This window comes from Dama dama, chromosome 13 (assembly GCF_033118175.1).
Source record: "Dama dama isolate Ldn47 chromosome 13, ASM3311817v1, whole genome shotgun sequence".
NCBI classification, from domain to species: Eukaryota; Metazoa; Chordata; class Mammalia; order Artiodactyla; family Cervidae; genus Dama; species Dama dama.
Window position 1 is genome coordinate 34,119,183 of NC_083693.1, and position 24,813 is coordinate 34,143,995.

A 24,813-nucleotide genomic window follows, 5' to 3' on the forward strand; every position below is an offset into this window, starting at 1 on the left:
AAAGTATTAAGCAACAGTGACAAAATTCTATTTCTGTGTAATTTTTTATATGAAGAAGTTTTCTCAGTGTTTCCATCTATTAAAAAAAAAAAGAGTAGAAACAAAATAGATGCCTGACTCCATTTCACTGCCTACATAAATCACATTCACACAGAGATATAAGAAATAATTGGGAAAACCTAATTCTTCTCATTAATAAGTACATTTCCAATAAAAATGGCTTATATTTAATTATCATTAGTAAACAAAAAAGGTACATTAGTAGATGCCAGGAGCAAGGGAGAATGGGGATAGGGAGGGGAGATGGGGAGTTAGTGTTTAATAGGGACAGAGTTTCAGTTTAGGAAGGAGAAAAATTCGGGAAGTGGATGCTGCTGAGAGTTGCAGAGCAATTGGATGTACTCAGTGCCACTGAACTGCACAGTTAAATATGGTTAAAATATTATGTTTTATATTATGTGACTTTTACCACAAAAAAATTTTTTAATCTGTGGAAGAAGTAAAATAAAAATGTAGACTCATGAATAAAAGAAAAACATGAAATTTTTAAATGTTGAGAAACAGGGTTCATGTATTTCATGGATTTCTGTAAGTGAATGAAGGGGTTTTCATGCCTTCTTGGCACAATTACAGACTGAATTTTATGGCTTATGTCCTTGCATTGAAAAGGAGATAAACACACTTGGAATTTTTAAGTCAAAAACAACAGAAAAACAAAAAAAAAATTTTGTCATAAGGCATTTGATTCAAGTTAAACTGAATATGACATTTTGGGACAATAGTTTTTGGTTATTTTATTTTAAACATTTATGTTCATCAAAGAGAAATGCCAAGAATAAAAAATGGTACCACTCAAACACATTTTTCTTGCTGACATTTAAAAAATAAAAGTAATATGTTTAAAAGGATGGAAAGACAAGCTATAGACTGGGAGAAAACATTTGCAAATTACAACCTGACAAAAGATTTCCATCCAAAGTATACAAAGAACTCTCAAGACTTAACACTAAGAAATCTAAAGTCTGCAGTTTGGTTAGTCATAATGTATGAATGCTGATTTCTTAGGTTCTGAGAAATATATCAAGGATATGAGATATATTAACAAAAGGAGAAACTGGGTGAGATCTATAAGGCAACTTTCTGTACTATTTCTGCAACTTTTTTGTAAATCTAAGTTTTTTTTTCCAAAATAAAGTTTAAGAAAACTCAACAAAAAGGAAATAAACAATTAAATTTAAAAATTGGCAAAAGACTTAAATAGACACTTTGTCAAAGAAGATATATAGGGAATAAATATGCATATCAAAAGGAATTAAGAACATCAGTGAAAATAATAGAAAAACTAAAGACTTTGAAAATTCTCTCCTCCATTTCTCCATTAAGGTAACAAGAACACAGGCAAAAATTGCCTAAGTCAATTTTTTAAAAACTCTAATTTTAACTAGAAGTTTGCAACAATCTAAAGAATATTTATTTCTTTCATTTATCTTTTAGAAAGAGCTGGATTTCAGTAAGAATAGCAAATTTTGTGACATTTAACTTGCCCATTTAACTCACACCTCCCTATTCTTCCACTTCAGTTCAAAGTGCCCTTGAAAACCAGTAACCTGCAACCACCACAGTTTTAGAGACTAAATAATGCACTTTTAAATAACACATGAATCAAAGAAGAAGTTTCAAGAGAAATCTAAACATATTTTGACCTAAGTGAAAAGGCAACTTATAAAAGTTTGCATGATACAGTAAAAGCAGTACCTGGGGCAGGGGGAGTTTATCTTACTGAATGCATACACTAGAAAAGACCAAAGATCTAAAATCAGTCATCTGAGTTTTTATCCTAAGACTCAAGAAAGAAGAGGAAATGAATCTCAAGCAAGCAGAAGGAAATAAGCATCAAAAATTAGAGCAGGAATCCATGGAATTAAAAACTGGAAATCAATAGAGAAAAATAATAAAACCAAAATCTGGCTCTTTGAAAGGTCAGTAAAATTGATAAATCTCTAGTCAAGCTGAAAAGAAAGAAGACACAAATTATTAATAATATCAGAAATGAAAGAGGGGTCCATCACTACTGATTTCAGGGACACTGAAAGGATACTGAGGGAATACTAACCTTTTCTGCCAATGCAGGAGACACAGGACACATGGGTTCTATCCCTGGAAGATCCCTGGAGAAAGAAAGGATAACTCACTCCAGTATTCTTGCCTGGAAAATCCCACAGACAGAAGAGCATGGTGGTAGGCTTCACTCCATAGGGTTGAAAAGAGTCAGACATGACCAAGCACAACCTTTCTGAACAACTTGAATAGTACAGATGAAATGCAACAATTCCTTGAAATCCACAAACTGCCAAAACACACAAAGGAAAAATAGAGTATATGAACAGGTCTAGGTCTATTTTTAAAGTTGAATCGATAATTAAATTTCCGAAATAGAAAGCACCAGCCCAGATGGCATCTCTGATGAATACTGCTGAACATTCAAGGAAGAAAAGTTACCATTTCTCAACTATCACATCCAGAAACTAGAGGAGGAGAAAACACATCCTTACTCTGTGCATCCTGCATTAACCTAATACCGAAACTAGACAAAGACATCACAAGGAAGAAAAACTGCAGTCCAATATTTCTCATGAACGCTGATGCAAAAATAACAGCAAACTGAATTGGTAATGAGATGGAGCAGGACCCTATGGTCCTTGCCCCACATGTCCTCCACCTGCCTTTTGTCTCTTGAACAACTTTAGCCAAAGGATAAATTTAATCAGAGTAGTGAGAAAACTCAGACACAAAGGAAAAGTGTCCAACGAGACTAAATAATAGTTTAGTTATTAAGCAAAGTCAAGGACCTTTAGCTCCTCTTCGAGGGCTATAGAAAATATTCCAAGCCGTATTCTGTGAGCTGTCTTACGGATACTAAACTCCCCACCAGGTGGAAGAAGTTGACTATATGATGACCAGACTGTAGCCATGACATAAGCTGCCATGATTCTGAGAAAATCCTAGAGAATAAAAAAAAAAAAACTGCTAGAACTAATAAATGTATTCAGAAAAGTTGCAGGATACCAGACCAACATGTGAAAATGTTAGTTGCTTAGTCATATCCAACTCTTTGCGACCCCATGAACTGTACTGTCCATGTAATTCTCCAGGCAAGAATAGTGGGGTAGGTTCATTTCCTTCTCCAGGGAATCGTCCCAACCCAGGGATTGAACCCAGGTCTCCCATATGGCAGGCAGATTCTTTACCATCTGAGCCACCAGGGAAGTCCAGAACAATATATAAAAACCTATTACATTTCTGTACACTTGCAACGAATGAACCAAAAATAAATTTAAGAAGATAGCTCTATTTACAATAGCATCAAAAAGAATGAAGTGCTTAGGAGTGAATTAGACAAAGGAAATGAAAAATGTATACTCTAAAACAACAAAACATTGTTGAAAGAAATGAAAGGAGATCCAAAGAAATGGAAAGGCATCCCATATAACTTGGGAACCAAACTGATCTCTGATTTCAAAGCAATTCCTGTCCAAATCCCAGCTGACTTCTTTCTGTAAATTAACAAGCTCTTTTTGAATTTATTAGGGAATTGCAAATAACCCAGAACAGCCAGAACAATTTTGAAAAAGAAGAACAAGGTAGGAGAACTCATACATTCCAATTTCAAAACTTACTACAAAGCAACAGTAATCACGAGAGTGTGGGTACAAAATAGGCATATAGTTCAGTAGAATAGAACTGAGAGTCTAGATATGTTCCAGGGCCTCCCAGTTTATTGTCTATGGGAACTTGAATAGAATTTGTACTACTGCTGCATGAAAATTGTATAAATCTTAATCATGTTGAATTGATTCATGGGGCTTTTCAGGTCTCCTATATCTTTCTTCTTTTCTAGTCATTCTATTAATTTTTGAGAGCTTGATATTGAAACTCCAACTAAAAATCTTAATTTATCTAGTTAAAAATAACTATAATATATAGTGGAATATATAATGGATTGAATGCAGAAGGAGAAGAGGGCAACAGAAGATGAAATGGTTGGATGGCATCACCGATTCAATGGACAGGAATTTGGGCAAACTCTGGGAAATGGTGAGGGACAGGGAGGCCTGGCGTGCAGCAGTTCATGGGGTCACAAAGAGTCAGACATGACTTGGTGACTGAACATTCACACACATAGTAGAACTATATGTAACTTTGTTCCGTATTTTCCAAGTCTCCTGTAAATGTGTTATTATACTTTTGTAATTTAAAAGATAAAAAAGAAAGAGAAAAAAAAGAATTGAGAATCCAGAAATATCAATACATCCATATGTCTACTAATATTTGTCAAAACTGCCAGGACCATTCACTGGGGGAAAAACCGTCTTCTAAGTAATCACCTCTAACACCTCGCATGCTGATACTAGACTTTTATTAATTAAGCCTAATAAGCGACTGAATAAGAAGCAGATGGCTTCTCACTGCAGTCATTCTGGACAGTGATTGCTTTGTTTTTGTTTTCAAAAATTTTAAAATGCACAGCAAATCTTGTAATTTTTGAAACTAGATGGGACCTACGTTATCACATAAGAACTTGTCTTTGCATTTTTCAGCTAAAGAACTCTGTGATTTGCTCAAGGACACACAAATAACTGTTGTAATTGGGAAAAGGACCGACTAGTCAGGTTTCCTGCCTCTCAATTCTGGGTTCTTCCCATCTAATGAGGCTGTGTCTCTAAGTTATGTCTCTTCTATGAAGATTTGAAGAAAATGACTAACCAAGGCCATATATCAGAGTGACTAAACACACACACACATACACACACACACACATACACACCCAACACAGCTTGTTTTCGGTATTATGACAAAGATCCTTTTCTTATTTAAAGCATGCATAAATCTGGAAAGATATTTTAAGAAGACCATTAATGGTCTTAGAAAAAAAGAATTGATTTATTCAAAATGTAACTCAATATTCCATTTGAATTCATGCCTCATTTGTGTAGAAGCTACCTAGACTTGATTTTTCTATTAGTCATAAGATCATTTGGACCACAGCTTCAGTTCTATCCATTTCTAGTTTATTCCCTCCAAGTCTTGTGCCTCATGGTTCACTCCTAAGACTAGAGTTGTGTCACAAGGAGAGGGGAGCAGTGCCCATGCCATGGATGCTTGTAATTTTAGGCCATCAGTTTTACCCTCTATTGACAGCAGAGAGTATTAAAAGACATCTTCCCTCCCTCCCTCCCTCTCTCTCTCCTCTCTCCCTCTCTCTCTTCTTCCTTTTTCCTTCCTTCCTTTTTTCCTTAACATACAGTGCGTCACCTCATTCTCCTTGTAACGGCTGAAGTAATACAAAATTACAAAGCATAAAATGTGACTATACCTTTCCAAACACTCCTGCAGTCCTCCCTGGAGATAGCAACTGTTCATAGTTTTGTGGGTTGTCCTGTTCCATAGTCTTTCTCTTTATTCTTTTTCATCTATATGAATGTAAATATGAACATATTTTTATTAAAAAGGAACCACACTCTATACACTATTGATACTGTGTATAAAATAGATAACTAATGAGACCCTACTGTACAGCACAGGGAACTCTACTCAGTACTCTGTGGTGACCTCAGTGGGAAGGAAATCCAGAAGAGAGCAGATATATGTATAGCTGAAGAAACTAGTACAACATTGTAAAGCAACAACTCTCCAATAAAAATTAATTTTAAAAAACAAAAAGAAAATAAAACATAAACTCTTTAACATCACAGTAATACCATTATACCATTATACCTTAAAATTAAAAAAAATTATGGATATCATCTAAAAGAAATGGGACCACACTCTATATCTTGTCCTGCTTTCTTAATAATAATTTGAGATTATATGAATCATCACACATTGGCTTCCCTAGTGGCTCAGCAGTAAAGAAACCACCTGCCAATGCAGGAGACCTGGGTCCCATCGCTAGGTCAGGAAGATCCTCTGAAGAAGGAAATAGCAACCCACTTCAACATTCTTACCAGGGAAATTCCATGGACAGAAGAGCCTGGCAGGCTACAGTCATCACACATTGTCATGCTTCATTCTTTTTTTAAGTGCCACATGATAAAGTTGCAATACTTAAGTGCAGGTATGTAAGGATCTATTTAAAGCACTTTCCATTATTAATTCACTTAATCCTCACACTAACCCTATGAAAGAAAATCCTCTTGCTTAATGTATAGATGGGGAAATGGAGGAAGTAAGATAGTTTTCCCCAGGACACCTGGCTAGTTAAGTGGAGGAGATGAGATTCAGTCTCGGGCAGTCTGGCATCAGAATGTCATGCTTTTCACTGCTAGGCAGCATTGCTCCTCCATAATGTAAATGCTCCTTAATGTATTTAAATAGTTCCTTATTAAGGAATCTGTAGATTGTTTCTAATTTTTCACCATTATAAACAATGCTGTAATTACCTTCTCGTACATGTAATCAAGTCTATCAATCTTTTCTTTCACAGCTTCTGAATTTGCATCTTGTGTGGGAAGGCCTTTTTTCCTCCCTCAGTTATAAATAATCCTTCATTTTCTTCTATAACTTTCATGGTTTGGCTTTATTCATTTAGCACTTGAGTTCCTTTGGAATTTATATTGATATATGGCATAAGTTAGAGGTCTAATCTGATTGTCTTCCATGCAGGCATGCGTGCTAAGTCACTTCAGTCCTATCTGACTCTTTGTGACCCATGAACTGGGTCGCCTACCAGGCTCCTCAGTCCATGGGATTCTCCAAGCAAGAAAACTGGAGTGGGTTGCCATTCCCTCTTCCAGAGGATCTTTCCGACCCAGGGACTAAACCCGAGTCTCTTATGTCTCCTGTGTTGGCAGGCATGTTCTTTACCACTAGTGCCACTGGGGCATAAGCAAATGCTCTCAAACAATAAACACTCTATCGCATAAAGAATTTGGGGTGTAAGAACCAGACTGTCTTTTGGAGACACTTCAGTTCATTCACACACAAAAAAATGGGGAATCCTCCCCTAGTGCAGTGTTTGAGAGCATTTTCTTTTATGAGACATTGTGCAATGTTCTCAGTTTGACCTTGGTTGCAAGGTACAGATTTCCAAAAGCAGATGTGAAGGTTATCGTTGATTTCTTGGTGAAAGAAAGAGAATTCAATTCCTTTTACTTATCTTTACATTCTCAGAAACATGAGAAGGGGAAAAAAAAAAGAAAGAAACTGTTGAAAGGCAAATTATGGCTCCCCTTGTCCTATCTTCCTTCTTCATGTCTGCTGTTTCCAACCTTGCTCTTTCTCAGAACTTTTTACTCTGCTGCCATTTTGACAACAAGCCTCATTGCATCTCCTCCATCAGAGAAAATGAAACATCTTCCCTCCACTTCTTGCCACCAGAGTCACCAGCATTTGCACCTGTCCTTGGTCCAATCTCCTTTCCACCGGTCCCTCCCACCCCAGTACTGGTCATCTGCCTGTCTCTCTCACTTGTTGGTGAGCCTAGGGACCAGGTCATTGGACAACTGTTTCCCATCACCTAATGTAATGTAGGGTCAGAGTAGACACTCCAAACCCTAAAAGTGGGACTTTCTGGTGGTCCAGTGGCTAAGACTCCTGTGCTCCTAATACAGGGGCCCAGGTTTGATCCCTGGTCAAGAAACTAGATCCCACATGCTGCAATTAGAGATACTGTATCCCACAGCTAAAACCTGGAGCAGCCAAATAAATAAAATTTTAAAAAAACACTAAAGGAAACCAGCATATGCCACACCAAAACGTGCCTCTTTGACATAAAAATTATTTTGAGCTGACAGTAAACATATTAAGAAGCAGCAAACATAGTTCATGGGGTCGCAAAGAGTCAGACACAACTGAGTGACTGAGCAACAGCAAGACACAGTAAAAGCTGAAATATTCCACACCAAATTTCTCTATATCCCAGCTGTTTTATTGGACATACTAGCAAACTAACTCATATTTTCCTGATATAATTCACCTGAACTGAAACTAAAGCTTTAATAACCCAGTATTATACATGGAGCCCCTTTCTATGACCATCAAGGATAAGCAATTATTCACCACAATAGCTCTCAATGTTTTCTCCTACCAAGGGGAAATCTAAAGAGTACAAAAATTAAAATAAAAAATAAAGAGTCCAAGCCACTGGTAGGACCTATATTAAATTAATCTCAAAAATGCACTCCAATATACATTAGGTGCAGACAGATATTGTTTGATTTCCCTTATATGAGGTACCTGCCCTTCCCTGGTAGCTCAGCTGGTAAAGAATCCGCCTGCAGTGCAGGAGACCCCAGTTCAATTCCTGAGTAGTGAAGATCCCCTGGAGAAGGGATAGGCTACCCACTTCAGTATTCTTGGGCTTCCCTAGTGGCTCAGATTGTAAAGAATCCGCCTGCAACGAGGGAGACCTAGGTTCGATCCCTGGGTTGGGAAGATCCCCTGGAGGAGGGCATGGCAACCCACTCCAATATTCTTGTCTGGAGAATCCCATGAACAGAGGAGCCTGGCGAGCTACAGTTCGGAGGGTCACAAAGAGCTGGATATGACTGAACAACTAAGCACATACCTAGAATAGTCAAATTCATAGAGTCAGAAAGTACACTGGTAGATGCCAGGGGCCAGGGGTTGGGAGGTGGTTAGAGTGAGGAGTTCATGTTTAATGAGAACAAAGTTTCAGTTTAGGAAGGAGAATGATTAGGGAGATGGATGATGGTGAGAGCTGTACAACAATGTGAATGTACTTAGTACCACTGAACTGTATAGTTAAATATGGTTAAAATAGTATGTTTTATATTATGTGACTTTACTATAACAGAAACAAATTTTTTTTTCAAGTTACAAACAGTGGGTCGTTACTAATTTCTCTTTCTATTGCTCTCTCAGAATCACTGGAAATTTGCTTTTTACCCTGTCAAACTGCTCTGTTAAGAACTGACAGAGGCAACATTATACAGAGAACATGGAGTTGCAATCATACAGATCTGGGTTTGACCTTGGCAATTTACTTAACCTCTCTATGATTCGATATCTAAAAAAATAGGAAAAATATAACAACTTCATAAAGTTGGTGTGAGGATATGGCACAAAGGTATTACCACCAGAGATTTTGACTTAATTATCCTGAGATGGGACCTTGGCAGGTATTTTCAAAGCACATTCAGGTGATTTTGATGCACAGCCAGGGTTAAAAACCACTTGGTAAATTCTTCTCAAAAGTGTTATCTCCACATTCACCCTTGAGAAACTTTAAAATGACTTTGGAATATTAAAAGTGGAATTAAGAATACAAAGCAACCTCTTTTCACATGTGTTAGCAAAACTAGAATATGCTTAGGGATGGAAAATGCTAACATTCATAGTAAAACTGTCCAACAACTGAGTTAAGAATGAATATACATAAAGGGCTTTTGAGAAAAGCTTTATCTTCAACAAAGATCCTACAGTTGTATATCTGAATTATTATGTCCCTTCAAAGTAGTTACTACATGAAGATCAGCTATAAAACCTATTTTAATGATGCTGCCACTCTGGAAAAATAAATTTATTAAGAGAAATTGCCCTTTGAAGCTGAAGTAGATTTATTAACATGTTTTAAATGGTGAAAAATTTGGATCTCTGGTTGCAGATTTAATCTCTGGAATAAACAAAATATCACTTGGAATCAAGTCAGGTGAGTTGTTTCTTAACCAAGCTGGGAGCTTTCTCTACAGGTATTACACCCAATGTCTCTGAGGGCCTCTTGTTAAATATCATACCTTCAGTAACTAGAAGTCAACCTAGCACAAGGCACGGCTCAGTGATTGAATTTAAATGAAATTTTCAGTATTAATACAGGTCTATCACAAGTGGCCTTGAAGGTCATTCTCAAAGAAGAGATGAGAAATGGTTGAAGCTACAGTGACCTCATTAGAATAAGGACGTGGTTTTCCAGACAGGCAGTGTTCACGCCACATGCCTGCTATAAAGACCATTTCAATTCTTCCTAAATATTTTTGGATTAGTGGGAATAACCCATGACAAAACCATGGTGGCTCTAAGAGATGATAGTGGCTGTGACTTTGGAGCCATCACAGGGAAACATTCAATATAATAATGACCCAGAATATAAGTCTGACCTTTGGCTGTGCAGACTCAGAACCATAATTGCCAGTTTGTGGAGAAGGGGTCTGACGCTCAAGGCTGGACTCCCACTAACCAAGATGATGAGAAAGATGTATAACATCAGGATTCCAATTAGTGATGTTACAAAGAGAAGTATAACAGTTGTAATTACAACCAGTACACTTTCTTTCAGAAAACAAACCTGGGTGGGAAGTTAAGTCCCACCAGAAAGTGTCATGGTGAGCAGGAACTCAAGATCAGTGAATGAGTGAGGCTTCTAATGGATCCAGTTGGGATAACCTAAGCACTATTTCTCACATTAAGGAGAGCCCTTCAGTGGGAATGCCGCTCAAGTTCAATGACGAGGATTGCTTCTTCCCCTTATTTAAGAGGCATTGGCTTAAGTTCACCCCTCCACTATCTTTTAAAGTTCATTTCCATCGCTGTCCAACCTCATCTCTTTTTAAAAAACATTTATTTATATATTTGGCTGCACTGGATCTTAGTTGCAGCACTCAGGAACTTTGAGCTTCATTGTGGCATGTGGGATCTTTAGTTGCAGCATACGAACTCTTAGTTGTGGCATGTGGGCTCTAGTTCCCTAACTAGGGATCAGACCACTTGCATTTGGAGCACAGAGTCTTAGCCACTGGACCACCAGGGAAGTCCCCTAACCTCATTTCTGAATGACATATTTTTAATCTATGCTAGTATATTCAGTCATGTTATATCCACACTTATGAGCCTTTAAAACAGTGTCTTCTTCCAAAAAAACTTTTTATTTTGTATAGAGTATAACTGATTAACAATGTTGTGATAGTTTCAGGTGAACATCGAAGGGACTCAGCCACACATCCATGTATCCATTCTCCCCCAACACCCACTCCCATCCAGGCCGCCACATAACATTGAGCAGAGTTGCTTATGCTATACAGTAGGTCTTTGTTTGTTATTCATTTAAAATATAGCAGTGTGTACATGTCCATCCCAAACTCCCTAACTATCCTTTCGCCCCATCCCTGCCACTGGCTACTATAAGTTAGTTCTCTAAGTCTAAAACTGTCTTTTTAAAATGACTTTGATCTTTTGCTCTGGTCTATTGTGAATTGACCTTAACATTTGACTCTTATGTCCCTGTTTCCCAAATTTATGAAGTTCAAGAGACACCTAACTTCTTATATTCTGGCTATACCTTATTGTGCCAGAAGTCTCCCGTGTAGAAAAAAAAAATTGACAAGAAAATCCATTACTCTCTCAATATCAACTGTGCCAGATTCTTTTCTAGATGCTGGCAATTCAGTGGTAAACAGATAGATAAAGACCAAAACCTCATGAGGCTCACATTCTAGTTGAAAAAAAGCAAAGAAATGAGAGGATAAATAGTTATTTAAGATATTTTCACCTGGTGATAAACTGAAAATAAAATTAGAAATTCCTACTGAAATATTCATTGGTAAATGAAGAGAAAATTGTTACCTCTGAGAGATTTTCAATTCTACCTTACCTGGTCTCAAGATGATAAGAAAGATCGTGATCAAAGTAGAAAAATTAAAAAGAAGGGCCCCACTTTAAAAAAAATAGACAGAAAAATATGAGAGCAGAGATGTTGGAAATTCACAAACCCATGATAATGAGGACTAGACCTGGAAGGTTCCACAGTCCCAGAAATCTATGCCCATGAATTTTCTCCCCGCTGGCACTGCCTGCATTTGTGACAGTTTCCTCAGGATCTATGGCCTTAAATGATGCATGGAGAAGGGGCAGAAATGGAATTACTCCTTTGTGCCATACTGGAATGTAATGTCTTGCAGCAATGCCCCAGATTTTTACTTCGGGCCTTGCAAAAGTAATCTCTCTTCATGAGGGGTAGGCAAAAATGGAAGTAAGAAAGACCTGAGAGCCTGAAAAAAGAACCATCATACTTAGCCGAAGAAAAATGGAAGTGGCAACCAGCAGTGATTTTGATTGTTGTAGCATGTATCATTTATTGAGGACCCTCTATGTCTCCTGTATCAAAGAAGCATCTGCATATTTTACCCAAATAAAACCAAAGACCCAGTGTAACCCAATTTCTAGGCAAAAGCACATTCAAAGAAACGCAATCTGGTAGTCAAAAGAAATTTTAAAATAGTTCCATTCATTACTTGCATTTGAAATCAACTCCTTAACATTTCCTTTTGTCTCCTCTCTATTCTCATATTCCCTTTGCAGTTCTGCAGTCTCTTATCCCAGTGTTACCTTTCATTTCTGCATAGAATTCACTGACAACTCACTACCACTGGGACAGACTCTGGTCTCTTCCTTTTCTTCCCCCCTTTTGCCCATTTTTCTGGTTCTCCATCTCTAACCATTCTCCTGATTCTAAATCACAAACATCCAGAGAGTCAGACAAGCAAGCCAGAAATCATCTTACAAGAAGGGAAATGAGTGGGACTTCCCTAATGGTCCAATGATAAAGACTTCACCTTCCAATGCAGGAGGTGGGGGTTCAATACCTGGTTGGGGAGCTAAGATCCCATATGCCTTGCAGCCAAAAAACCAAAGTATACAACAAAAGCAGTGTTGCAACAAATTCAGTAAAAACTTTCAAAATGGTCCACGTTAAAAAAAAAAAAGACAGGGAATGGGTGAAATAGGAAAGACAAAGACAATGTTCATTGAGTATTCATTGGAAGGACTGTTGGTGAAGCTGAAGCTCCAATACTTTGGCCACCTGCTGCAAGGAGCCAACTCATTGGAAAAGACCCTGATGCTGGGAAAAATTGAGGGCAGGAAGAGAAGCGGGAAACATCAGATGATATGGTTGGACGTCATCATCGACTCAATGGACATGTGTTTAAGCAAGCTCCAGGATATAGTGAAGGACAGGGAAGCCTGGATTGCTGCAGTCCATGGGGTAGCAAAGAGTCGGACAGGACTTAGCGACTGAACTACAACATATATGGTTAAGGGAATTGTTTGATCTGGACTTTTAAGGCATTTTAATGGCTGTCTCACAGTGGGAGTTTTAAAGCAAAGAACTTGATTTCAACTATATATTTTAGCAAGAAAACTCTGGCAGGCTATCAGAGTAGATTAGACCAGAGAAAAGGAGACCCCTGTCAATCCAACAAGTGATTGTGAACTTGAACTAGGAGTGGGGACGACAGGAGGGTTTCAAGGGGAATATCAAGGATGGACAAGCCTGGTAATAACGACGTGAGAGAGCTTCCAGTGTCTGGTAAGGGCGGCTGTGTAGATGGCGAGGCTGTGGGAAGCACTGGAAGGTTGAGGGTATGTCTTATGAGGAAGGATGTGGCCTTACTAGTTCTTGATATGTCGTCAGTGGTTGAGGAGGAGGATCTGGAATCCTAGAGGCTGAATGAGGAGCCATTGGGCTTGGAGGTTCCTATCTCCTGCAACCAGCCACCCACAGTTTCTCCTCCAGGGGCCAAAACTCTTGACAATGTTGATCTGAATCTCAGTTCAGAGCGCTGAGTGCTGAAACACTAGCAAAAAGGTAAAAGAGTTTTTGTCTGAATAAATAAGGAGGTGATGTACAGTGGCTGCTGGAAAGATAACGGCTTTACATGGCAGTAAATAGAATCTGGTAGAAATTAAAATGTAGGGCAGTAGTTTAGAGTCACAGCCAAAAGTCTCAAGATAGTAATAAATATAATAGAAGTCAAAAAAATTGGAAAACCAAGATTCCATTTTAGGATGAATTTTTTCCCATAAAATAAATTAGTTTTCCTGTTTTGTATATATGAGAAGATTCAGAAAATGACAAAAAAAAAAAAAAAAGGAAAGAAGGAGAAAACTATAAAACATGGTTTTCATACAAAGAATGCAGATATAAACATTTTAGAATTTTTTTCCTTCAGTCTATTTTACTATGTGTAAGTTTCTTTTATTGTATAGTTGAGAATATACATTTCTTTGTATTTTGCTTTTCTGCTTAACATTATAACAGAAGCAATTTTTGCAAGAATGTACAGGATAATTCACTCAACAGAAAAACTAATCTTAAAAGGGACCATTTCACATGGAAGACTTTATCACATTATGAAAGGAATATTTAAAAAAAGAGAAAGGAAAGTTTTACCAATAAATAGTGTTGGAAAATTGATTAACAATTTGAAAAAAGCATTTATTTAAGTTCCTATCTTCTCCCACTGAAACAAATTACTGGTAGATTTTTTAAAATCAAATACAAAAACTAGAGCAAATATAATTAAATATTTATTGGACTTCTGGAGAAACAAGACTACCTCCTTTCTAAGCTAAGACTTGGTAGAATAAATCAAACATAAACTAAGAATTAATATCCTTTCTCCTTTGAGAACTCAATCAGTAAGAAGATAACTAAATCCCTAATGATAAAGTGGTAAAGGCCATGAACAGACAAGAGAGTCAACTAGTCAACAAACAGAAAAAGTTGTGTCTCCAGTAATAATCGAAGAAATGTAAACTAAACACATTGTTACCTTATCTTTTTTTTCACCCATTAAATTAGCAAACTTTAAAAACTGTACTCAGGAAAGCAATCAGGAGAGGCTAGTATGCTGTAGTAACCACTACAAGAAGTGACTGAAAACAGTAATTTCCAAATGTTTTCTGTGAATTACTGTCAAATAGTTAATATTTGGGGCTTTGTGAGCCACACAGTCTCTGTGGCAACTACTCAACTCTGTCATGATAGCAAAAAAAAGCAACCATAGATAATTCATAAATGAATGGGTGTGGCTCTGTTTACTTAAAGAACAAGAAATAGTCCAGATTTGGCCTGTGGGTCATAGTTGGCCAACTCCTTGCTTAGGTTTTATGTCTCCTGATACGGACAAGTACATCACAGGTCAGCAGAGACATTCAGTTCGTCACAGACACTCAGGGATGCAGGATGCTGAGGGCTCCAAATCCACTTCTGCCTCTACAGTCACGTCATCAGGGAAATTTTAGAAACTCAAACATAGGCAATTACATGCCCCCACCTAGAAGTGACATTCATTTGTTGCTATTCAGTTGGTAAGTTGTGTTGAACTCTTTGTGACCTCATGGACTGCAGCATGTCAGGCTTCCCTGTCCTTCACTATCTCCCAGAGTTTGCTGAGATTCATGTCCATTGAATTGGTGATGCCATCCAACCATCTCATCCTCTGCCGGCCTCTTCTCCTTTTGCTAAGGATGAAGGGAAGCAAGCAGTGTCATGTTAGGCTGACTTTTTTTTAATTTGTTTATTTTTTATTGAAGGATAATTGGCTTTACAGTATTTTGTTGTTTTCTGTCAAGCCTCAACATGAATCGGACATAGGTATACCTATATCCCCTCCCTTTTGAAACTTTCTCCCATCTCCCTCCCCATCCCACCCCTCTAGGTTGATACAGAGCCATACAGCAAGTTCCCATTGGCTATCCATTTTACATATGGTAATATGTTTCCATGCTACTCTTTCCTCGCATCTCACCCTCTCCTCCCCTCTCCCCATGTCCATAAGTCTATTCTCTATGTCTGTTTCTCCATTGCTGCCTTGTAAGTAAATTCTTCAGTACCATTTTTCTAGATTCTGTATATATGCATTAGAATATATTTATCTTTCTCTTTCTGACTCACTTCACTCTGTATAATAGGTTCTAGGTTCATCCACCTCATTAGGACGGACTCAAATGCATTCCTTTTTATGGTTGAGTAATATTCCATTGTGTGTACGTACCATGACTTCTTTATCCATTCATCTGTCAATGGACATCTAGGTTGCTTCCATGTTCTAGCTATTGTAAATAGTGCTGCAATGAACGATGAGATACATGTGCCTTTTTCAGTTTTGGTTTCCTCAAGGTATAGACCTAAGAGTGGGGCTGGCTGGGTCATATGCTGGTTTTATTCTTAGGTTTTTAAGGAATCTCCATACCATCTTCCATAGTGGCTGTATTGGTTTATATTCCCACCAACAGTGCAAGAGTGTTCCCTTCTCTCCACACCCTCTCCAGCATTTATTGTTTGTAGACTTTTTGATGATGGCCATTCTAACTGGAATGAGGTGATATCTCATTGTAGTTTTGATTTGAATTTCTCTAATAATTTAAAATAAATTTTATTTTATATTGGAGTATAACTGATTGACAATGTTATGATAATTTCAGGTGAACATCCAAGGGACTCACCCATATATATACATGTATCTATTCTCCCCCAAACTCCCCTCCCATCCAGGCTGCCACATAACATTGAACAGAGTTCCCTGTGCTATACCGTAGGTTCTTGTTGATTATTTATTTTAAATATAGCAGTGTGCACATGTCAGTCCCAAACTCCCTAATTCCCTTCTTTGTTTGGCTGACTTTCAATGGTCGTCTGTATGCAGTAGCATTGCTTGGCACAGCAAATAAAAACACAGGACACCTGGTAAACTTCAAATTTCAAATAAATAACATAATATTTTTTGAATAGACATATCCCAGCCACTCCTTTTGGCCAACTTGCATTAAGTGTACTATGTCTGCCGCATTGTGACCATGAGATGACAAACCATCATGCTGAGGACATGTGAGTGAAACGGTAGCAAGAGTCCAGGTGTCTAAAATGACTCATACTAAGTTCTGACTTTGTGCTGGGCACATGCATCATGCATGAGAGTGATTGTTTTCATTTTACAGGAAACAGAGGCTAACAGAGTTCAAGTAACTTGCACAAATCACAAATGTGGCAAATGGTGGGTCAGAGACTGCATTCTTAGTCTCCATGTTATACAGATTCCCTCAGTTCAGGTCAGTTCAGTTCAGTTGCTCAGTCGTGTCTGACTCTGCGACCCCATGAATCGCAGCACACCAGGCCTCCCTATCCGTCACAAACTCCCAGAGTTTACTCAAACTCATGCCCATTGAGTCGGTGATGCCATCCAGCCGTCTCATCCTCTGTCATCCCCTTCTCCTCCTGTCCCCAATCCCTCCCAGCATCAGGGTCTTTTCTAATGAGTCAACTCTTCGCATGAGGTGGCCAAAGTATTGGAGTTTCAGCTTCAGCATCAGTCCTTCCAATGAACACCCAGGACTGATCTCCTTCTATGCTATAAAACTGAAGGTCAAAACTAAACATATAACTACCATGTGTGTGCTCAGTCACTCAGTCATGTCAGACTCTTTGTGACTCCACAGACTGCAGCCTGCCAGGCTCCTCTTGCCATGGAATTTTTCAGGCAATAATACTGGGGGTAGGTTGCTATTTCCTACTCCAGGGGATCTTTCCAGTCCATGGATTAAACCCATGTCCCTTGTGTATCCTGCATTGCCATGCAGATTCTTTACCACTGCCCCACCTGGGAAGCCCAGTGATCCAGCAATCCCACTGCTGGCCATATACCCTGAGAAAGCCAACATTCAAAAAATGCATGCCCCCCAGTGTTCACTGCAGCACTATTTACAATAGCCAGAACATGGAAGTACCTGAATGTCCAATGATAGATCAATGGATAAAGAATATGTGGTACATATAGACAATGGGATATTACTCAACCATAGAAAGAAATGAAATTAGGTCATTTGTAGAGATGTGGATGAACCTAGAGAGAGTCATGCAAAGTGACAGAATGAGAAAGACAAATATTGTATATTAACACATGCATGTGGAATTTAGAAAATGGTACAGATGAACCTATTTCCAAGGCAAGAATAGTGACACAGATGTAAAGAACAGACGTCTGGATACGGGGGAGGGCGGAGGGATGAATTAAGAGAGTAGCATTGACATGCATACACTACTATGTGTAAAATGGATAGCTAGTGGGAAGCAGCTGTATAGCACAGGGAGCTCAGCTCAGTGCTCTGTGATGCCTAGAGGGGTGGGATGGGGATGGGGTGGGGGTTGGAGGGAGGCTTAAAAGGGACGGGATATATGTACACATATAGCTAGTCACGTTGTTGTACAGCAGAAACTAACACAGCATTATAAAGAAACTACACCTCCATTTAAAAAATTAAAACATTGGCTATAACAATTTGAAAAAAGAAGTCTTTCTTTCAAAAAAGTCTAGGAGTCATTTAGTCTTTCCAGTGGAAGTATATGCCCATGGAGCTAGAACTCCTGTAAGTGTCAGGGCTTGGATCCCAATCAAATCTGTCTACTGCTAAAATCCTTGAGGATTCCATGAGACCAGCATCTATCGTCCCTGGGTTGGCCATATGGGACTCCACAGCCACATCACAAGCCAGCAGAAATCTCCTGGTTTAAGAAGGGACTTCAGGATGCTGAAGTCAGGCTCCTAAAGCAACGTGGGCATCATCTGAACATGGAAATATCTGGTGAGAGATGGAGTATTTCCTGCCATATCAGTAAACAAGGATGTAACAATCATCAGCTATTGAAGCCCTCCAGTGTGAGCCAGTGAGGCTGAAGAAACTCAGAAAGGAAAAGAAAATCTGCCATCTAGCAGCCATCAGGCTGCAGCCACTCCCCACAGTGAGCCCCAGGGAAACTCAGGATGAGAATACACAGGATACTGGCCCCAGCCAGCTGAGCTACTGCCAAAGGAATGATCTCAGTGAGCCCAGATGTTTCCATCTTCCCATACAAAGAACTTGGGATATATGGTTTTCTTTAATTAACAATAATCGTTTGATGTTCAGATCACCTGCCCTTCCTTGCAAAACTCTATATAATCTGACTCCTCCCCAACTCACTTCCTGGGAGCAGTTCTATCACGGTAATCTGAGATGCTGTCTCCCAGGCTTGAAGTCCTAAAAATTCCCACCAAGTAAAACATAACCCTCAATTTTTAGGTTGTGAGTATTTTTTAAGTCAACACTGGGAGTATCTGAGCAACAGCCTCTTGATTCCTTGAGGACTTTTGCAATGTTTCCTTGCAAATCCTAACCACAGAGAGGGTGTCTACTTTCAAATGCTCTTCATCCTCCTTTTCTCTTCCTCTTCCTCCTCTTCGTACATCTTTGGCTCAGAGAACCAGAAAGGCAACAGTACAGAGAGAAGAAACTTGATCTCCAAGAATCTCAGGAAAGAGGATGGTTTTGGATAACCCACTGGGGAGCGCTTCACCTTTCCAGAGAGAAATGACCAAGTGCCAGTTTTGAACACTGACCCTGAGAGGAATCTGGGGGAAGGGTCCACAGCTTCAAAGCCCAAGAAACAGCAGCATCACAGCACCACAGCCTTCTCCATGACCCACACAGACTTGTCCCCTTCAAAAAGACAAACTGTATAGGAAAACACCTGGGCTTTCCCCATGGCTCAGTGGTAAAGAATCTGCCTGCCGATGCAGGAGATGTGGGTTTGACCCTTGGGACTGGAAGATTCCCTGGAGGTGGAAAGGGCTACTCACTCCAGTATTCTTGACTGGGAAATCCCGTGGACAGAGGATCCTGACAGGCTACAGTCCATGAGGTCACATAGAGTCAGACATGACTTAATGACTAAACAAGAGGAAAACATGTGCATTCTTAGTACAGCCTCTTTTTATTCTAAGCAGGACAACTTCATCTTGAATTGGTTTCTGAGGGAAGTCAGGCACAGCCGGGGTAGGGGAGGGAGGATTGGGGGAAGGGGACCTTAACATGCCCAAGGGCTTCTTGTTGTGAGATTGGCAATCATTACCGAACAAAGTATGAAAAGTCACACACTGAAGATAAGTGAAAACGCATTTCATTCATAACCAAATTAAAATGATTCGAACTCTGTGAGTAATCTCGGACTGGTCTCTCTCTCTTTTTATTCTCCTAATTTAACCATGTGGAATTCTTTAAAGACTGCCATCCTATTCAGCATTTAGAAATGAAGGACTTTACTTAAAATGGAAAATCTACATTTCCTTTTGAAGTGAAAACTCAAGTTCTCCTATTCTGTACAAATCACAAAATATGTATGCTTAGCAATGGTAAAGGATAATTCCAGAAAAATTCATTTCACACATGACGGAAGACATGCAGATGTGATGAACTGACTGCAAAACCCGAAAAACACATCTTCTCTTCAGAGTCCTGTGATGCAGGAGATGCAAGAGATGTGGATTTGATCCCTGGGTCGAGAAGATCCCCTGGAGAAGGGAATGGCAATCCGCTCCAGTATTCTTGCCTGAAGAATCTCATGGACAGAGGACCCTAGTGGGCTACAGTCCATGGTGCCGCAGAGAGTAGGACACGACTGAGCATGCACAATGGAGAGAAAGAGTCAGTCCTCTAGGACCTCAGAATGCAACATAGTCACATATCCCTTTACTGTGATAATTAAGCTAAAGTTAGGTGATTAGAGTTGACCCCAATCCAATTACTGGTGTCCTGATAAAGAGGAGAAAGTTAGAGACAGACACAGAGAGGATGCCAGGTGAAAGTAAAGGCAGAGACTGGAGAAATCCTTCACCAAACAAAGACCACCAAAGACTGCAAACAAACCATCAGGAGTCAGAGGAGAGCATGAAAAAGATGCTCTTTTATAGCAACCAGAAGGAACAGACTCTGCCTAGACCTTACTCTCAGACATCCAGCCTTTACAATTATGAAAATCAGTTTCTGTTGTTTAAGCCCATCTTGTTTGTAGTTCTTCGCTGGGGCAGTTGTAGCAAACTAATATGATCTATATGCAGCTGTAGCACTTCCCAGGTGGCGCTAGTGGTAAAGAAACTGCCTACCAATGCATGGACATAAGAGACTTGGATTTGGTCCCTGGGTCGGGAAGGAGGAGGAGGAGGAGGCAACCCACTCCAGTATTCTTGCCTGGAGAATCCCCATGGACAGAGGAGTCTGGCGGGCTACAGTCCATGGGGTCACTAAGAGCTGTAAATGACTGAAGCAACTTGGCACACATGCATCCATGCAGTACGATGATAATACAGTTGTAGACATTTAAAAAGACTCTCTCTCCATAAGCTGCATCTGTATGCTTCTTTTCTTGGTTCCTTAGGAGGAGTGTGAGTATTTGCATCTGGAAGAGATCATCATTTTTAGTCCTCTATAAATAAACTAACAAATGATTCCCTTCATCACACTCTGCCTGGCACTCCTTCACTCATTCATCAGCACCCACAGCTGGAGAGCAGCCCACACCCCCACCTCCATCCTCCCCAACCTGCAGGATCTGTGTAAGGTGTAGATCTGACACCTCAGAGTAATCATCAGGTCTGGAAAAAATACTCGATCTCGCAGGTAGCTCCCACTTGAGCCTCAGCCAATCTGTTTCAGTTTGTATTCTGGCTTGAGGCTCCATTCCTGAGTTTTCCTTCCATTGCCTGACCACACCCAGCCCTCCTTCTGGAATCCTACACTTTCCTTCACAAGCTCCTCCCATCACAGTGGCCGAATCTGCCAGATGCTTAACCAATCAGCTAGACTCTCCTGCCACCAATTTATCTAGACAGTTGTCTGCCAGCATCACCCAGAATCTGCCATAACCTTGGAAATCCAGCTCTGATTCACATCTCAGACTAGCTGCTGAAAGGAAGGATGCTCTGGACAGGAGATCTGGAAGGCACTTTGACAGGACTCGGCTGGTTAATTTTTTTTTTTTTTTTTTTTCAGATGAGCAGAATGGATTTTATGTCAGCATAGTTTTCACATGAATTCTTTATACCATACAAACTGTCCTACTTAATATCACTTTCTTCTCAAGGCTGTGTGAGTGCCCCTGGGAAGGTAGATTGTCTAGGACTCTGGCTTAGGAATCACTTCTCTGGGACCTGGAGGTACTAGAAGAGGGAGGGACTCACACTCAACTCAGTGCTTGGCATACATTTGAGTCAAAAGAGCCCTGGCGGAGCTCACCTCTGGCTCTGCGATGACCTAGAGAGGTGGGGAGGGAGGCTCAGAAGGGAGAGGACATCTGTATAACTACAGGCTTTCCTGGTGGCTCAGATGGTAAAGAATCTGCCTGCAATGCAGGGGACGTAGATTCAACCCTTGGGTTTGAAAGATCCCCTGGAGAAGGACATGGCAACCCACTCCAGTATTCTTGCCTGGAGAATCCAATGGACAGAGGAGACTGGTGGGCTATAGTCCACAGGGTTGCAAAGAGTTGGACACAACTGAGCAACTAACACTTAATAGCTGATTCAGTTTGTTATACAGCAGAAACTAACACGATGTTGTAAAGCAATTGTTCTCCAATTAAATTTTTTTTAAATGAGGAGAATTTAAAAATTACAAAAAAAAAAAGAAGAGCCTTAGGATTGGGTTGCTCTGGAATTGGAGCCCAGAGACATCAAATGGAAAAAGGAGGTGGGCAAAGAAGTAAAGTCAGGTCTAAAAAGTTTGGGATCAGCAAGTACACACTGCCACATTTAAAATGGGCAACAAACAGGCTCCTACTATATGGCACAGGGAACTCTGCTCAGTGTTATGCGGCAGCCTGGGTGGGAGGGGAGTTTGGGGGAGAATGGATACAGGTGTGTATGGCTGAGTCCCTTCACTGTCCACATGAAACTATCACAACATTGTTAATCGGCTACATCCCAAAACAAAATAATAAGTTTAAAAAAATAAAGGATCTACCAGTGAAATCAGCAAGACAGGACAGACACGAATCAATCTGCAGAGATTCTTGGGGATGCAGGTTCAGGAAAATGGGAGGATACCTTTAATACAGAGTCTATACATCTGCCATAGGAGGGGAGAGAAATAAAAGGGCTCACCCGGTTCAGAACAAACACAACATGATGAGGAATGCTAGCTAATGCTATAATACATAGATCCTGGACTGATAGCTTCACTGGAAAAAAAAAAGTACAGTTTATGATACTTCAATTATACTCCCCCCAAAACTGAATAAAAGCAAAACAAAATAAACAAAAAATCCAGTGCACAATTCGCCATGTTTTCCTTCTTCTTCCTGCCATGGTGATCAACGACCGACAGATGGTGGTGAAGCCCCCGTCGGTCAGCATTCCTGAATGAGACGTGGATAAAGGTTTGCCAGCCAAGTGGGATGAACTTGTAGTATAAGCAAGAAATAAACCTTTATTGGTCTAAGCAAGTGACACTGAGGCATTGTCTATTACAGCAGCATAACCCTAACCTATCTGATTGACAAAAATCCTGAAACGCAGCATATTATCCAAAGTCTCATTTAAAAAAAAGTTAACAGTCCAAAACATAACAGAATATGAAACACAATAGTATAAAATCTGCCCATGGAATTTATGAAACATAAATGATACTTCTATTTGTTCAAATGACGGAGTAATTATCAAGTTTGTTTCAAGACAGAAACTCTCCATGACACTCATCATAACCCATCAGAGTGTATGCAGTTATTAGAGAAGAATTAGAACATGATAAGGGAGAGATGGTAATTTTGCTTTCTATTCATTTATTGGCATACTGTGCAGCAAGTTGGAACTTAGTTTCCCGAAGTTGTGCCCCCAGTCATGGAAGTGTGATGTCTTATAACCGCTGGACCACCAGGAAAGTCCCTGGACTCAATCCTGTTTTAAGACAAATCTCTAGTTAGACTTCACACCGTCTCTATCCCTAAACCACACAATTCCTTTGGGAAGTATACAGGGTATAACTCCTAAATAATAGAGCCAAGAAAAAGATGTGCAATTAGAATAGCAAGATTATAAGGAAAAAATTCTGCAGAAGTAGGTGTTCCTCTAGAGACACGCAATTTATGCCATGTTAGGACAACATACGTTCCTTCACTTAAGAGCACACATTCCCTTAACACAAAAATAAAACAAGTGGTGGAGGAATTACCTCAATTCAGTTCCAAATCTGGGTGGGATGCAGGAGAGGGCAAGGGCATGGTTGTGTCAAAGACAGACACTGATTTTTCATTTCCAAAAAGTCCATTATAGACCAAAAGGCATAATTAGGACATTAACACAATAAACACAGAATGTGCTCACAATGCAGCAATATAAATATGACTGTTCTATGATAAAATTTTGTGTGGACTTGGGCAAGAGTTTGAACAAAGCATGAATAAACATAAACAGCTTGGTCTGTTGTCAGAGCATGGGTTAATTTTTATTTTCCTTTTGTTTGGTTTCCATCAATGTTGTTCATACAACAGATAATTTGTAAGAAGCCATTAAGGTGCCTTGGTGACAACTGGAAAACCAATTATAAATTCCTGCATCTCTGAAATGAGACTGAATCAATGGTGCAGAGCGACAGCGTGGAGCAGAGCCCCTGCGCTAGAACTTTTTTTGTTTTAATTTTGCCTGAATAAAAAGAAGGCTTGATTTAAAGAGAAAAGACATCTTTATTTGAGTATCATTTATCTATGTTTTATTCTAAGAACATGGCCTATTTATGGAGGATTGCTCAAATGGCCTCTAAGCCTTATCCCGTGAATTCACTGTTGAGCGATTTTGTTAGGCGTTGACCTACTGTCCCAGTGCTCCAAGTTGTCCTATTAGTCACTGCTTGGGGCGAGCTGTGCTTCTCCACAACATTCTTATTATTTTGTAAATAACTTTGTTTATTTATTTTTGGCTATGTTGGGTCTTTGTTGCTGAGTAGGCTTTCTCTAGTTTCAGAGAGCAGTGGCTACACTCCAGTTTCAGTGCTTGGGCTTCTAAATGTGGTGGCTTCTCTTGTCACAGTGCAGGCTCTAGGGCACAGGCTCAGTAGTTGTGGTGCATAGGCTTAGTTGCCCCTCAGCGTGTGGGATCTTCCTGGATCAGGGAGAGAATCCATGTCTCCTGCATTGGCAGGCAGATTCGTTACCAGTGACTCACCAGAGACGCCCCACAAGGCTCTTTTGCATGTACTGCTCTAATACTTGAAATT